Source organism: Lepidochelys kempii, chromosome 5, assembly GCF_965140265.1.
Source record: "Lepidochelys kempii isolate rLepKem1 chromosome 5, rLepKem1.hap2, whole genome shotgun sequence".
Lineage (NCBI taxonomy): Eukaryota > Metazoa > Chordata > Testudines > Cheloniidae > Lepidochelys > Lepidochelys kempii.
In genome coordinates this window covers 47134113-47151432 of record NC_133260.1, presented here as the reverse complement: position 1 = coordinate 47151432, position 17320 = coordinate 47134113, and positions in this window count along the sequence as shown.

Sequence of the window (17320 nt, the reverse complement as noted above, 5' to 3'; positions counted from 1 at the left end):
TTGTCAGGCCAGCAGGTGTTGCCAATCCTCAGGCCAGCATCAGGCCTTTTCCATCAGCCTCAGTCTGCTTACCTTGACTGGAGCTGACCAGGCAGGGGCTAATTAGGTGCTTTTACACCAGTAGCCTGCTACAGAGTGTGACAAAGCTCCGACCTTGTCTCAATGGGCCCCGCGCTTCCTGGCAGATTACGCTAGCCTCAGAGGCTCACTGTGATCCTCCATGTAGCCCTTCTCTCTCTGGAAATAAGGGTCACAGCCTACTTTTCCATTTTTATCATAAGCCAGCAAGGGAGGTGAGGAGAAGCAACCTTCCCTCTCACAGTCTCTGTTGTCTCCCAATCTCAGTGATTAGTCAGGGAAGGGAGGGGAAGCCCGGGCCCACCCTCTACTCTGGGCTCCAGCCCAGGGACCCTGACAGTAGCAGCTCTTGGTAGCTGACTTTTTGGAAACAGGACAAGTACAATTCCCTGGGCCACTTCCCCACAGCAACCCCCACTTCCTCAATATCTCAGTCACCCTTACCTCAGGGCCTCCTTTCTTGTGCCTGATAGGGTTTGTACTGCTCTGTTTCTCCAGCAGCGTGGTTTCCTCCTACAGCTCCTGACATCCCCCACTGACTAACTGGGAGGCTTTTAACTAGTTTCAGCCAGCTCCTAATTGGCTTCAGGTGTCCCAATCAACTTAGCTATCTCCACTGCTTTCTGGAAGGACCTTAATTGGCCCCAGGTGTCTTGATTAACTTGGAGCAACTGCCATTTGATTACCATGGTAACAGGGATTTGTTTAGCCTGGGGCTAACATACCTGTTTCTCACTACTTTCCTATAGTCATCTAGCCTTGCCCCGTCACAAGAGCTACAGACAAAAGATTGCTCTTGTTTACTGAGGGCTTGCCCACAGTTACAGTGTAGCTTCTGCCATCAGTGTAGGTACTCCTCTTCCGCAACTGATGGGAGCCATACTGGTGGGAGAAGCCCTTCTGTCGACATAGCGCTGTCTACACTGGGGGTGAGGTCAGTATAACTATGCTGGTAGGGGCGTGGATTTTCCACACCCCTGAGTGATGTAGTTATACCGACATAAGTTGGTAGTTTAGACCAGGGCTGAAAAAGGCCTCACAGGTTTTGAAATGCCACATACTGTATTCAGCATGACCAGTCTGGTGGGGGGGGCTTATGCTTAAAATATAGAATATTCAAACAATAAGGTATTTAGAAGAACTTAATTGAGTAAATTCCAGTTGTTTCACACAGAAAGACTAAGACATAGCTTTAATGTGCACTGTGATTGCACTGCAAGGCAAGTGCTATGAGTTCTCAACAGGCCAAGTTATTTAGGGCCAACCAGCTGCAGAACTTGGTTGAAAGTAGCTCACCTGCTATGCACTATGCTATGCTGCTGTTGCTTCTCTTTCCCTCATCTCTTTCTTGCTTCCCCGTTGTTTGTTTGTTTTGGAAATGTTAATGTATGCACTAATCAGTGTTAATGAGCAAAGAGTGGGAGGATAAGAGGAGGAATGTGTGCAGGGATTGAGAGACTTGTCTGTAATTATAAGAAAAAACACCTCAGTGGTGCTACCACCAGTTCAGTTGCATTGGTGAGAACCCCAGGGTAAATAAGTCACTGGCAGCTTTTTTTTTTTTTTTTTTTACCAATGTGCCAATTAAAACTGATGGAGTTTGAGACCAGGGTAAATGGAATTGGTGCAAGCCCCATTTTACAGTGCAGACAGTCTACAGTCATGCAAAAATTCTGAAGGTAGACAAGCTCTCAGCTGTCAAACCATCTTGAACCCTTCCAGTGACAAGTGCCCCCAGCCAGAACCAGCCACACATGAGCATGTCTGAGTGGATATTCATGTATGGAAATTAAGAGCCACTTTTATTTCAGTGACAGGTTTCATAGTAGCAGCCGTGTTAGTCTGTATTCGCAAAAAGAAAAGCAGTACTTGTGGCACCTTAGAGACTAACCAATTTATTTGAGCATAAGCTTTTGTGAGCTACAGCTCACTTCATCAGATGCATTCAGTGGAAAATACAGTGGGGAGATTTATATACATAGAGAACATGAAACAATGGGTGTTACCATACACACTGTAACGAGAGTGTGTAGAGAGGGGCCTACTCTACTTGCGCTACATTGATGACATCTTCATCATCTGGACCCATGGAAAGAGAAGAACAGGGATATCCTACAGGAGGATCTGGATGACCTTGTAAACTGCAGTAATAGTAATAGGATGAAATTTAATAGTGAGAAGTGTAAGGTCATGCATTTAGGGATTAATAACAAGAATTTTAGTTATAAGCTAGGGATGCATCAATTAGAAGTAACGGAGGAGGAAAAGGACCTTGGAGTATTGGTTGATCATAGGATGACTATGAGCCGCCAATGTGATGTGGCCGTGAAAAAAGCTAATGCGGTCTTGAGATGCATCAGGAGAGGTATTTCCAGTAGGGATAAGGAGGTTTTAGTACCGTTATACAAGGTACTGGTGAGACCTCATGTGGAATACTGTGTGCAGTTCTGGTCTCCCATGTTTTAGAAGGATGAATTCGAACTGGAACAGGTTCAGAGAAGGGCTACTAGGATGATCCAAGGAATGGAAAACTTGTCTTATGAAAGGAGACTCAAGGAGCTTGGCTTGTTTAGCCTAACTAAAAGAAGGTTGAGAGGAGATATGATTGCTCTCTATAAATATATCAGAGGGATAAATACCGGAGAGGGAGAGGAATTATTTAAGCTCAGTACCTATGTGGACACAAGAACAAATGGATATAAACTGGCCATCAGGAAATTTAGACTAGAAATTAGACGAAGGTTTCTAACCATCAGAGGAGTGAAGTTTTGGAATAGCCTTCCAAGGGAAGCAGTGGGGGCAAAAGATCTATCTGGCTTTAAGATTAAACTCGATAAGTTTATGGAGGAGATGGTATGATGGGATAACATGGTTTTGGTAATTAAATATTCATGGTAAATAAGCCCAATGGCCTGTGATGGGATATTAGATGGGGTGGGATCTGAGTTACCCAGGAAAGAATTTTCTGTAGTATCTGGCTGGTGAATCTTGCCCATATGCTCAGGGTTTAGCTGATCGCCATATTTGGGGTCGGGAAGGAATTTTCCTCCAGGGCAGATTGGAAGAGGCCTTGGAGGTTTTTCGCCTTCCTCTGTAACATGGGGCATGGGTCACTTGCTGGAGGATTCTCTGCTCCTTGAAGTCTTTAAACTACGATTTGAGGACTTCAATAGCACAGATATAGGTGTGAGGTTTTTTGCAGGAGTGGTGGTGAAATTCTGTGGCCTGCGTTGTGCAGGAGGTCAGACTAGATGATCATAATGGTCCCTTCTGACCTAAATATCTATGAATCTATGAAAAGAAGCCCTTAAGGAATTCCACCATGATTTCAACAATTTCCATCCCACCATCAATCTCAGCCTGGACCAGTCCACACAAGAGATCCATTTCCTGGACACTACAGTGCTAATAAGCGATGGTCACATAAACACCACCTTTTACCAGAAACCTACTGACCGCTATTCCTACCTACGTGCCTCCAGCTTTCATCCAGACCACACCACACAATCCATTGTCTACAGCCACGCTCTACGATACAACCGCATTTGCTCCAACCCCTCAGACAGAGACAAACACCTACAAGATCTCTATCAAGCGTTCTTACAACTACAATTCCCACCTGCTGAAGTGAAGAAACAGATTGACAGAGCCAGAAGAGTACCCAGAAGTCACCTACTATAGGACAGGCCCAACAAAGAAAATAAAAGAACGCCACTAGCCATCACCTTCAGCCCCCAACTAAAACCTCTCCAATGCATCATCGAGGATCTACAACCTATCCTGAAGGATGACTCATCACTCTCACAGATTTGGGAGACAGGCCAGTCCTTGCTTACTGACAGCCCCCCAGCCTGAAGCAAATACTCACCAGCAACCACACAGAACCACTAGCCCAGGAACCTATCCTTGCAACAAAGCCCGTTGCCAACTGTGCCCACATATGTATTCAGGGGACACCATCATAGGGCCTAATCACATCAGCCACACTATCAGAGGTTCGTTCACCTACACATCTACCAATGTGGTATATGCCATCATGTGCCAGCAACGCCCCTCTGCCATGTACATTGGTTAGACTGGACAGTCTCTATGTAAAAGAATAAATGGACACAAATCAGATGTCAAGAATTATAACATTCAAAAACCAGTCGGAGAACACTTCAATCTCTTTGGTCACTCGATTACAGACCTAAAAGTTGCAATTCTTCAACAAAACAACTTCAAAAACAGACTCCAACGAGAGACTGCTGAATTGGAATTAATTTGCAAACTGGATACAATTAATTTAGGCTTGAATAAAGACTGGGAGTGGATGGGTCATTACACAAAGTAAAACTATTTCCCCATGTTTATTCCCCCCCCCAACCCCCCACTGTTCCTCAGATGTTCTTGTCAACTGCTGGAAATGGCCCACCTTGATTATCACTACAAAAGGTGTGGCCTAGTCCCCTGCTCTCCTGCTGGTAATAGCTCACCTTAAGTGATCACTCTGGTTACAGAGTGTGTGGTAACACCCATTGTTTCATGTTGTCTATGTATATAAATCTCCCCACTGTATTTTCCACTGAATGCATCTGATGAAGTGAGCTGTAGCTCACGAAAGCTTATGCTCAAATAAATTTGTTAGTCTCTAAGGTGCCACAAGTACTCCTTTTCTTTTTAATTTCAGTGATCGCACATTTACCTACTTGGGCCCTATCCTTCAACAGGCTGAGCACCTGGGAGTTGAGGGTAGTTGACACTTTACAGTACTGGATCCTTAGGGCATTGTTTGAATGTTGTTTCCCGAGATTTCCCCAGGAATTGAGATTAGAGGGGATATTTGAATTTACAGGGGGGTTGGAAAACAACTAAACTGGCAACACTAGTTGACCACTGGGGGTGATGGGAGAGTTCAGGGTGGGCGGTGAACCCGCCCCCCCTCACTTTCCCTCCCGAGGTGTAGGGAAATCTTTGTTTCCTACTTGAGTGTTCAATCAGTCTCAGAGCCTTTGCATGTACTGAGGAGATCACCCTCATCCCAATGTACTTCTACGGTGGGACAACATATTTAATGTCTGTTCATGCAATGACATTGCCATGAGTTTATATATGCTACAAGTACAATGTAATGACAGAAATCCAGGGTGATTAAATAGAGACAAAAGGAGGTAGGAGCACACAGAAGACAGCTAGCATTATTTGATACAAGAAAAGAGGCAACAAACCCTTAGCACAATAGATCTTCTACTGAAAGAGAGAAAACAACAAGTAACATAAAACAAACCCAAACTGCCCAATGAATAAAAAGTGTTTCTGCAATGACTTCAGTGGGAGGAGGATTTTAGGCCCAGAGATATTATTACAGAGTGGGAGAAAGTCATGTGTTAATAAGAAGGGCTGGGATCAGGGGTCAAAGTAACTCTTTAGACTTACCAGTATGGGAGCTGGCTCCGGCCCCTCCTGGAAGGGGCAGGGCCTTGGGCGGAAAGGGTGGGGCTGAGGGGTCAGCATACGCCAGCCAGCCCATCCATGCTCCCTGCCTCGCGCTGCCCGGTGGTTTAAAGGGCCTAGGGCTCTGGTCGCTGCTGCCGCCCAGGGGCAGCTCCTCCTTTTGCCTGCCCCCGTCGGCAGCCAGGGGTGGGGGAGCAATGACGTTAAAGTGCTGCCGCGGCAAAGGACCCTCCTTAAAATGCTGCCACTTAAAGCGTCCCGTCGGCGGCCCTGCTGGTACGGACCCTAACTCCCTGCCCTCCTCTTCTGTTACATACTGTGTGCTGGCTGGTTACCATAATCCATTCTACAGATGGCTGCATTCACTGATGCCATTCATACATTACTGTAAAGTACTTTTAGATCCTTTGCGATGAAAGGTGCTATAGAGATGGACAGTGATATAATTATAAATTGTGACTCCAATGATATCATCAGTGAGATGGCAGATGGATCAATACTGTTATGAGTATTTGATATTATTGTGAGGGCAATCTTTTTCAGTGGCAGCTTGAGTGGATACAATGTTAACTATAGAATCATATTTTGTATAATGTTTTGGAAAACAATTTAAAAGGGCTGATAGTAAGATTAGAAGTTATAAGGGCTCCCTCGTCTGTTTATAGATGGTATTGCATGTCCTTTTAAACAACAGAAGCTTATTATGGAATAGCAAAAAGAAAAGGAGTACTTGTGGCACCTTAAAGCTCATGCTCAAATATAAATTGGTTAGTCTCTAAGGTGCCACAAGTACTCCTTTTCTTTTTGCGAATACAGACTAACATGGCTGTTACTCTGAAACCTATTATGGAATAGGTTTCAGAGTGGTAGCTGTGTTAGTCTGTATCAGCAAAAAAAATTAGGCTGACTTGTGGCACCTTAGAGACTAACAAATTTATTTGGCCATAAGCTTTCGTGGGCTAAAACCCACTTCATCGGATGCATGCAGTGGAAAATACAGCAGGAAGATATATAGACCCATTTTTGCATGTTCTCTGTGTATGTAGTTTATTGAAGTTAGGAGAAGTCATGCCCAGTAGGGGTCACTATGAGCTATGTGTTTTTAAAAAATTACTTATAAAAGGACTAGCTAACAGAGTGTACTTTGGAGCAGTTCTCTGAAGCTATCCTGAGAGACTTTTCCCCTGACATCCTACTCCTTGGCAGGGAAATCACCGGCCGTTGCTGACCTGCTGCTAGTTACTCAATATCATCTCAGAGTTTAGGTGATAATTTGGGATAGTCTAAACCTATTGCTTGTCTCTGGGTGTGCTTAAATCTAATAAATACTAGTTTTAGATAAGAGCACACTGATTTGTATCAATCTTTCATCAGCTGGAAGCGCTGGGTTCCTGTTGATTTATCCCGGATACTGCCTGGAATGAAACAGTTAAGTTACCGCTACTTTGGGTTTTAAGATCCCAGTGACAATCCCACAGCCACTGAGGAGTGATGGGGGCAGGAAACGGGACGAGGAAGGATGTGGAGCTTCCTGCAGCTGGGTGAGGTTTCTGGGGGTTGGTATGATCTGGCCCCTGTCGCTCCTTGCAGGGGCAAAGGAGCTGAGCCTGTCACAGGTTAGGAGCCACCAGCCATGGCATCCCCAGCCCTCTGGTGATTTACCTGTCTACCAGCTGCCCTGGACACCCAAAATGACGTGCCTGCACTGCTGGGGAGGAGTACATGACCACTTTTGTGGCTTCCCTTTGTTTGCCCCTCAGAAGTCATTTTTCTGTGAGGAAGCAAAGAAATCTGCAGGGGAAATGAATTCTGTGCATGAGCCGTGGCACAGAATCCCCCCAGGAGTGAGGTACTGGCATTTTAGCCACCATGTTGTCTAGATCTGCTCTGAGCGGAATTTAAAAGATGCACATTGGCAATGGAGGTGATTCCACAGCACAATTAAGAGATAACAATATATATAATTAATAATAATTTCTTCTTATTGCTATCCTTTGCCCTCACTCCCTGTCATGGTTCCCCACGTGGTATGGTGCTGCTGTGAAATACTTTTGCTCTCTGTTTTCACCACCCGGGGTAAGTTTGGGGTAAGTTCTTCAGAACCACATGTTTTCACAGCCCAGGGATATGTGTGTGACTTTCACTAACAGAATGCATGGTCTGTATTCAGCAAAGCATGTGTTTGAAGCCCATTGATTATCTTCAATGAGATTTAAGCATGTGCTTAAATGCTTTGCTGAATCAAGCTGTAGTAATCTGTGAGCAATAGATATTTCCTCTCTCACTCATTTTTATTCATAATATTTGTTGTTTTCCTTGATATGGCCGATACAAATCTCTTAGACTAGTGAAGCTTATTGACAGTATAAAACAAAGCAACCTCTGTGTTACCTCAAGCAAATCTGACAGAATCTTTAAACACTTCCTCCCCCCCCCACCGCAGAGTTAATTCTGGCAGCTGTAACTTGTGTTCAGTCTGGAGGTGAGCAGCAGCAGTTCTTCAGCAGGACACTAAGGGGCAGCTGTGTACCAAAGAAAATGATTCCCAACAGTTGTATATGCACCAACTAAGTGAAAGCTGATGTGCACACTATTTGTTAGTTTCTAAGGTGCCACAAGGACTCCTCGGTTTTTTTTGCTGATACAGACTAACACGGCTACCACTCTGAAACCTGACACTGTTTTATCTAGCAATATAATGTTGACATTATTTGGAAAGATGGAATGAAGCCAACCTCAACACCCTCACTCCAACCGCCTTTGGGCAGTATTTATTGCTTCTCACAGCTAGAGATTGGGTCCATTTGTGTGTCACCTCTAGGTTGGACCTTTTCAACTCACAGAACCAGTGACTGAAGGCAAACACTCCCCAAATGCAGCTAATTCAAAATGGCCATCTTGCCTCTTCCGTCAAGTAGCATATACTAACTGTGCTTTATGATTTACACTGGCTCCCCGTTCCATGGTTAAGAGGCCATCTCTGCACAGGGCCCCACCCTGTGGAGCTCATCTCTCCCAGAAACCAATATTATTATTAACTGTATTACAGTAGCAGCTAGAGACCCCAGCAGGGAACCTGACACCTGTTCATACACATAGCTAGAGACAGTTCCTGCCCCGGAGAGCTTACAGTCCAAATAGACAAGACAAATACAGCAAGGGAGAAAGGAAGGATTATTATCACCATTTAACACATGGAGAACTGAGGCACAGACAGATTAAATGACTTAATCAAGGTCACAGAAGAAATCTGTGGAAGAACCAGGGATTGAACCCAGCTCTCATGAGTCCCAGACAACTGCCTTAGCCAGAAGTACCTTTGTCTTGGGCAAAAACTTAGTCAGGGGCATTCAAAGAGACTATCTCTATGTACATGGCAATGGAATACCACTGAAGGGGTCTAATGCTGTAAGGTACTGAGTGCCACCTGCAAGGTGATGAGCATCCATGGCTCCTAGTGGAGTCAGTGGGGGTTGGGAGATGCTCAGCACTTTGCAGTGTTGGGCCATAGGGCGCGTCATTATTTATTTATTAAGGGCTAACTACAATGAGCCAGACTGTGCCATGCTGGGGCGTGGGTATGCAAGGTGGGGCGGGCACATGAAGCCTTTCCCCCCTCCTTGCCCAAGTCTGGCACAGTTGCAATCTCTCTGTGGTCACCAGGGCACAGGAATTGTTCCCTGCTAGCTGACATAGACATGTTGGTAAAGCCCCTGGGGTAGGCACAACCATGCCAGCACAGAGGAGTGCTTCTATGTCATTCGGGGACATGGTCCAGCTGCTGGTAGAACTCCTTCTGTCAGTTTATGCTGCATCTCCAGAAGGGGGCTGTGCTAACAGAGTTATAACCGGTCTAGCTGTACCTGAAAAGCATTTGTATCATAGGTAAGACCCCCCACTCATCCCTCTGCACCTGCTAGTACAGCTGGCCAGCCATGGCAAGGAATGCAAACTCCACAATCCTCAGGGGTGGAATAGTGGGCATGCTCCCTGGGTACATGGGAGGCAGGGGTCTGGAGTGCATGGTGCCTTCCAGAGTTCACAAACACCCTCAAAGCTGGGTTGTGCCTTAATGGCATAGTCTCACCCTATGTGTGAGAGCCTTGCATGAGATGAAGAGATGGGGCATTAATAATGTGGATTAGGAGAAATGTTTACCTCCCCGCCCCCAACACACATCCACACCTGTTTAAAAGTCACGAGTTTGAAGTAGCATGAAACATGAGTCAGTCAGAATTCGTATTACAAAAGGAAGGGTTTGTGTTATTAATGAGTGGATTTCCCACAAAGGAAATTACCGTCTTGGCCTGGTCTGGAAGCTGATGTAATGCCAAGTGCTAATTGCATCTTGAACTGCCAAACCTAGTGGCATTGGCTGCACAGTCTCCAGTTACAGAATGAAAGAGAGATACTCTGAGGCATGTAACTAGAGTCCACCTGACACGAAGAAAAGCCAGCTGTATGCTGAGGCCTTGCCTACTCTGGGTATTTTGCACCCGTTGGTGCAGATCCCTAGTGTAGGCCTGCTGTGCTAATGTAAAAAGTGACTTGGACACGTGTGGTTACCTAAAGGCCTGAAAGAGCAAAAGGATGTTCAGCTGCAAATACCTGTTTGTCACTTAAACTTAGGGCCAGTCTAGTGATGCTTTCTGTAATATTTGTTAATCAGCAGTATTTCTACTTATCTTTTTTCTTTTCTTTTTTTTTAAATCTCTGTCTTTCTTTAAAATCACCAGGAAAATAGTCTGTTGCTTATGGCAACTTGGCCTCACTGCTGTGAACTGGTAGCTGAGGCAGTTACTGATGGGGGCCTTGGAGAGGGAAACTGAACTCTGACTTCTGGGGAAGCAAAGCAAGGAGTAGGTAGTGGCTCAGATAGAAGATCTCTGGCACAGAGGTTGCTCTTATTTCTCTCCCAAAACAGTGCCACAGGAGGACTGGCAAGGAACATTCTGTGCAGAGGGAGACCTAACTGACCTGAAGGTTACTAGCTAGGACTGCATCTATGCAAGAATTTGTATGCTGGGAAAGAAAGTGCAGAGAATACACTATATTGTCCAAATGGAAATCTAAACAGCATGAGATGAGGGTATTTGAACAACAATACTCTTCAGTTTGGGTGACTGTCAAAAAGCAGCCCATTTAAAGGGGGGTATTTAGGACCCGAACTCTTTGACTTGACTTAGGCTATCACCCCATAATCCCAATTCTGTCCCCTGTGGTGCATTTCAGTAAAAATGGGAAGGAAAACTGAAAGCAGAAGAAATATAGAAGGGAGAATGGCTGAATACATTGAGAGAACTGGAAAACAGATACTGAAGTTAAGAGGAGAACAAAGATAAATGAAGGAGGATAGGGAAAACTCAGCTGAGGAAAGAAGGGAAAGAGATGCAAGAAGGGCACGTTGACTTGGGAAAATCCACGGTGAGAGGAGGAGGAAATAAGAAAGGAGAAATTTGACTAGAAAAGCTATCCTCAGCAGCAGACAGGTGGACAAGGTAAGTACCACATAACTACAAAGTGCTGTCTAGATAACAGCTCTGTGACTGAAAATATAAGATTTTATTGTGCAAGAAACGATAGTTTTGCACTTAAAGTGGGATTGGAATCCCACAATGTCACAGGATGGGATTTTAATCTGGATGTCAAAACCTAGAAAGCTTTAGATATATGTCAGGCTTCTGGTTTAAACTGATTTTTCCTAGTAAGAGCAATGCTAAAATGCTGATTAGAACTCACCAGTAAATATTTGTTCAAAATAAAACCCTCTTTATTTTATACTACTTCCATTCCCCAGAGCCTCCAAGTCCTCCACATTCCTTCCAGTCAAGGCTTGCACCACCAGCATAGATTAGTCATGCATGCAGCCCGAATCTGGATGAGGCTGGTCACTGAGAGCAGAAAAAGCAAATATGTACAGGGTGGAGGTAAGGGGTTTGTGTGTGTGGAGGAAGGGCTGAATTGCCTTCTCCAGCTCAGCAATTATTTGCCAAAAGATATTACCAATATAGTTTGGGGCAAATGTTGAAAACCAGATGCTAACCAAGGGCCAGTTCTGCCACTCTTACTCACATAGATGGAGCAATACTTAATTGTGGCTTATACTGCCAGTTTGCCATCTGCTCTGGGAAGAGGCAGCATGTGGGTGTGCAGCCCCAGGAGCAGACCTGGCAAGGAATTGGGATTCTGAGCATCACAACAACTCCCCTTGTCTCCCCTGTAGCCCTAATTTGACCTGAGTAACTTGACACAAGTAAGACCTCATGTCTCAACTGGCATGACTGGGAAGGTGAATGGAAGAATCAGCTGTAAATAAGGGCATAACAAGCATTAGGCTGGAGTCAGTCTAGCTAAGTTAAGCAGGTGATGGAGACAATGGACAAGATAAGCCTGGAATGTAGAGCTCAGGTTATACATGAACTGCACATGGACAGATCATGTTGTACAGGGACTGGTTCCTGAAAAGTAACCAAGCCAATCATGAAGTGCGTATTGCAATATAAAGTCAGGCAGTAGAGACATATATAAGGCAAAGTTTTGCTCTATAACTTTGGATATGTGGTGTGCCCTGCAGCCACCTCCCCCAGCTCTGAGCATGGCCAGCTAGGGCATAGTGTTGCTGTCAAATAGTGTTGCTGTCACCTGATTGAGAAATTCCAGAGTCGAACTGAGTTTTTGGGAAGTGAGAGGAAGAGGGTCTCAGTGGATCCTAACTGCCCTTATCCTAGGGGAAGGAGGCCACTTCTGGACTATACCAAGAGCACAGTGCTCCTCCTGCCGCCACAGCTCCGTTGTGCTAGCCAGCACGTTGTGGGGAAGCACGTGGAGCCAAGACTCCACCCATTATATGACCATCTGTGTGGAAAGGGGAGGAGTGGCCTCCACAGAGGCTGGTCTTCCCCCATGTTGGGGCCCACCAGGTCATAGCCCACACAGAAGAGTAAAAGAGTGCCTTATGCCTCCAACCCCTCTGCACAAGTGTGTAGGGCAAGGGCCAATCTTACCCTATGTGTGTAGCCCCACTGAAGTCGGATGGGCTGTTTGTGCAGTAAGATACTATCCAGCATGGGTAAGGGGGACAGAATCTGGCCCTATACGGTGGACCAACATACACTAGTCACACCATACAATATGAAAACACTTCTAAACTGCCACTGCATCTCAGACAGCAATGGATTTTACAGAGTGTATTTCCATATTTAAGAGCAGGATCAAGCTCCTCTTAGTTATCAGCTGTTGGGAGGAAGGCAGCGCTGGGACTGTCTGAAAGGAGCACACAGAACATGAAGGGGATATGTCTTAAATGCTGGAGCTATATTAGCTAAGCCAGGAGATCAGGCTGTGTTTAGTTTTGTTTCTGATTTATAGGTCAGAAAGTTGAGATAAAGTTTGGTCATCAGTTATGAAGGGAATTTATATAGGACCTGATTCCACTGGGAGCCTTTCCATTGACTTCAGTGGGCTGTTATTAGCTAGCAAGATACAGTACAGCCTGTATTAAAACAGAGCAGGTAATGCAGCTTGAAAGGAAGGTGAAAGTAATGCACTGATTTCTATTAATTTTGGGTAACCACCTAATTTTCTAGAGCAGTGGTTCTCAACCAGGGGTACACGTACCCCTGGGGGTGCAGAGAGGTCTTCCAGAGGGCACATCAACTCATCTAGATACTTGCCTAGTTTTACAACAGGCGACATAAAAAGCACTAGGAAAGTCAGTACAAACTAAAATTTCATGCAGACAACGACTTCTTTATACTGCTGTATATACTATACACGGAAATGTAAGTACAATATTTATATTCCTATTGATTTATTTTATAAATATATGGTAAAAATGAGAAAGGAAGCAATTTTTCAGTAACAGCGTTGTGTGATACTTCTGTATTTTTATGTCTGATTTGTGTAAGCAAGTAGTTTTTAAGTGAGGTGAAACTTGGGAGTATGCAAGATAAATCACACTCCTGAAAGGGTTAGTAATCTGGAAAGGGAGGGCGTTCAGCATCTTACAGGATTCCTCTAACAGAAGAGCCAAGCGAATTCATGACAGTTTCTTGGGAAACAAATGAAAAGAATCTCTTGACAAAAGAGCTTTGGCACAGCGGATCATGCTATTAAATATAAGCCAGCCCCATAGAATAAAGAGTTTCTTAGACAATTAGCTAAAGTAAAGTAGTCAGAGTGCTGAAAGGGGCTATGCAGATTATATCATTGTATAAATTATTGAGATGGTGTGGTGGAAAAGACAGATATAACTTTCTCTCTCGTGTCCTGAGGGTGGCTGCACTGAAAATTTGTACCTCTCATCTGAAAATTATACCCATTGCTTTCTCTGCTTAGTTAATTGAATTTACAATATTCAGTAGCTAGATGGTGAATGTGGTTTAGAGAGATACATGCTGAATTATATATTCGACGGTGGATGTTTCACAGTTAGTACCCTTCATTTGTGGATTCAGCAGTGCTTAACTTTTGCTGTTTATTTAATAGTCTTATTCAGGTGTTTTTATTTGTCTTGATTAATAAACATTTCTGAGCAATGATGTAGGTATTAGTGATCATAGGAAGATACAAGCCTGAATGGCCCTGGCTGCTTGAGATACCATCTCAACAGCGCTGAGTAAATGAAATGATCCTCCTCACAGTACCCAGATTTATGACTAAGGGCTATATGACCATGGGTAACAACGTCACCAGAGCACAAGGCTGCCTCCCAGTAGAACTCTGTGGGTGTTAGCCACCCGAAAAGGGAGAGCAAGTGGATGGTGCCAGGGAGTGGAGCACCTGCTGAATTCCATGCATAGGTATAGTACAGGGTGAGAGCCCTCTACACACTAGGTGTCTCCTAGAATCCCTGCTGGGATGGGGTACCTCTGTGAGACTCCCTTTCTCCCCCATTGTGGGTCTTTGTCTAGTAGGCACAATTGAGCTGATGTTTGCATTGATTTTTCAGGTAGGTACAATCAAAAGAGGATGGGGAGCACTTTGCCCTGATGGCAAAGGAGACAGGCAGATGAGGAATGACATCTATCGAGATGCTTATATGACTCCCATCACTGGAGTATATGAGTGCCTCACACTGATTTAAAACAGAAATGGTGATAACAATCTGTGGCGGTTCAAATACAAGACAGCACAGAGCTTTTAGCAAGCAAGCGAGCTGGTCTGCCAACCGACTTCTGCCTGTCAGCTTTCCACCTTCCCCTTTATTCTTTCTCTCCCCCCGCGCATTACATTCTCCAACAGATAAAAGGAATACACTGGCTTTGTTTAACATTCTTATTTACCAATTTCTATCTACCGCATTCCTTGCTCTCGGGCCTTGAGCCCAGTCCTGGGAGGCTTCCCACGGTTCATGTCATCTGGGCGAGACTCCAAGGTTCAAGTCCTTGAGAAGAGTTGTGTGTGCACAGCTCCTATACAACACTCCGGGTGTGCCCTGAATGTTGCCAAGCACATGAACCTTGTATGAATCCTACAACAATCTGTCTTTATTTCTTCCTAGGCAGTAGGAGAGATAGTTGGATTTATACATAGCATTTCTGTTTGCTTGCTTGTTTACATTTGTGTGCCAGAGAGAGAGAGAGAAAGAGAAACTAAGTGAAAGAAATGAGTTTTGTATTCAGTTCTGAAGGCGGTGGGGGCGTGTCATGAATTTTCTCTCAGGGGTGGCGTGGGGTGAGCTGAATAATGCATGTCCTACTCCTGTACAAGCTCTGGCTTCCACACTCACAACCCTTCCCCTACCCCCTCACCGCTGATATGCAGCAGTGTCAGGGGTCCACTGGAACATAGCTGTCATAGGAGGTCCTGGTCAAAGAGGGAAAGTCAATTCTTAAGTAGCTAGGGCCAATCCTGTGGAGGGCTCAAAGCAGGACCAACACCAACTAAATCATCCCAGCCAGGGCTTTGTCAAGTTGGGCCTTAAAAACCTCTAAGGATAGAGATTCCATCACCTCCCTAGGTAACCCATTCCAGTGCTTCACCACCCTCCTAGTAAAACAGTGTTTCCTAATATCCAACCTAGACCTCCCCCACTGCAACTTGAGACGATTGCTTCTTGTTATGTCATCTGCCACCACTGAGAACAGCCGAGCTCCATCTTCTTTGGAACCCTCCTTCAGGTAGTTGAAGGCTGCTATCAAATCCCTCCTCACTCTTCTCTTTTGCAGACTAAATAACCCCAGTTCCCTCAGATTCTCCTCCTAAACTGGAGATAAAACATGTTCCCAAACTCTGAGGGCTGATAGCAGGAGATTCTCACTGGAAGGCCCTTGACTCTTAATTTCACTTCCCTCTTTGATCTAACAAGTCTGTTGACCTGGGGAGCAGATGCAGGACTCATCTATAAATGTACTCAGGGGCATTTGTGTAAGGGAGGTGATCTGGTTTTCTCCTGAGTACATACATACCATGATGAGGACCTTATCAAGCAAGGGCCTGATTCACAAAGGTATTTAGACTCCTAAATATTCAGATATGTGCCTAAAGGGATTTCAGTGGAAGTGAGGCACCTAAATACATTTGAGTATGTGGGTCCTAGGCACTTTTGGAGATCTCTCTAGGCATTTATTTGCACTTTGATGTGCCTAAATATCTTTGCAAATCTGGCCCCAAGTGCCTAGACATTAAGGTTTGCTGCTTTAGAAATGCACACAGATTAGATTAGAAAGAGATTGTGGTTTCATTTGGAGGGAATTTTTGAGTTGATTTTTGTCATTGTCACTTCTAATTTTGCTCTCCAGGCCTCCACATGGGCCCATTTTTAAAAGGTCAAACAATAAAAGAAGAAATATTTTGTATGCACCATTTACAGCACTTTTGTTGCTTTCAGTGATTTTTTTTTTTTGTGACGAGTTCATAGTGAAAAAAATTATTAAACATAGTAAACAAATACCCATGGAATCAGAAACAAACCTTTTCTTTGTGACCATTCCAGGAAAGCATGCTTGTCTCTGTGTGTCTAGATATTGATAAAGCACTTAATCACTATAGTAGACAGGTTTGTGTCCATGTGTTTTAGAAATTAGGTGAACATTAGCTACAGTGTTCGCTGTGTGTATTTTCTTGGTAACCTTTCATCTAGTCAGTAAAATTGATAAGGTTCAGTTTTTGCTGTATGATATTGCTATTGACTTTCCCGTTATCTTTATCTTCATTATGGCTTTGTAAGAGCTCTACCTTGGTTTACGCAAAGCAATGTTTCCCCTTCACCTGATCTCTATTTTTAGTTATTTTCCCAATCCTCAGCTTCCTAGCAACTAATTGTATTTCCACCCTCTTCAGTTTTAATGATACTATTGCTCTTCTCTTTACAGGTTTCAGAGTAACAGCCGTGTTAGTCTGTATTCGCAAAAAGAAAAGGAGTACTTGTGGCACCTTAGAGACTAACCAATTTATTTGAGCATAAGCTTTCATGAGCTACAGCTCACTTCATCGGATGCATAATTTTTTGGGGGGTGTGTGAGAAAACCTGGATTTGTGCTGGAAATGGCCCACCTTGATTATCATACACATTGTAAAGAGAGTGGTCACTTTGGATGGGCTATTACCAGCAGGAGAGTGAGTTTGTGGGGGGTGGGGGGAGGGCGGAGGGTGAGAAAACCTGGATTTGTGCTGGAAATGGCCCAACTTGATTATCATACACATTGTAAGGAAAGTGATCACTTTAGATAAGCTATTACCAGCAGGAGAGTGGGGTGGGAGGAGGTATTGTTTCATGGTCTCTGTGTATATAATGTCTTCTGCAGTTTCCACAGTATGCATCCGATGAAGTGAGCTGTAGCTCACGAAAGCTTATGCTCAAATAAAT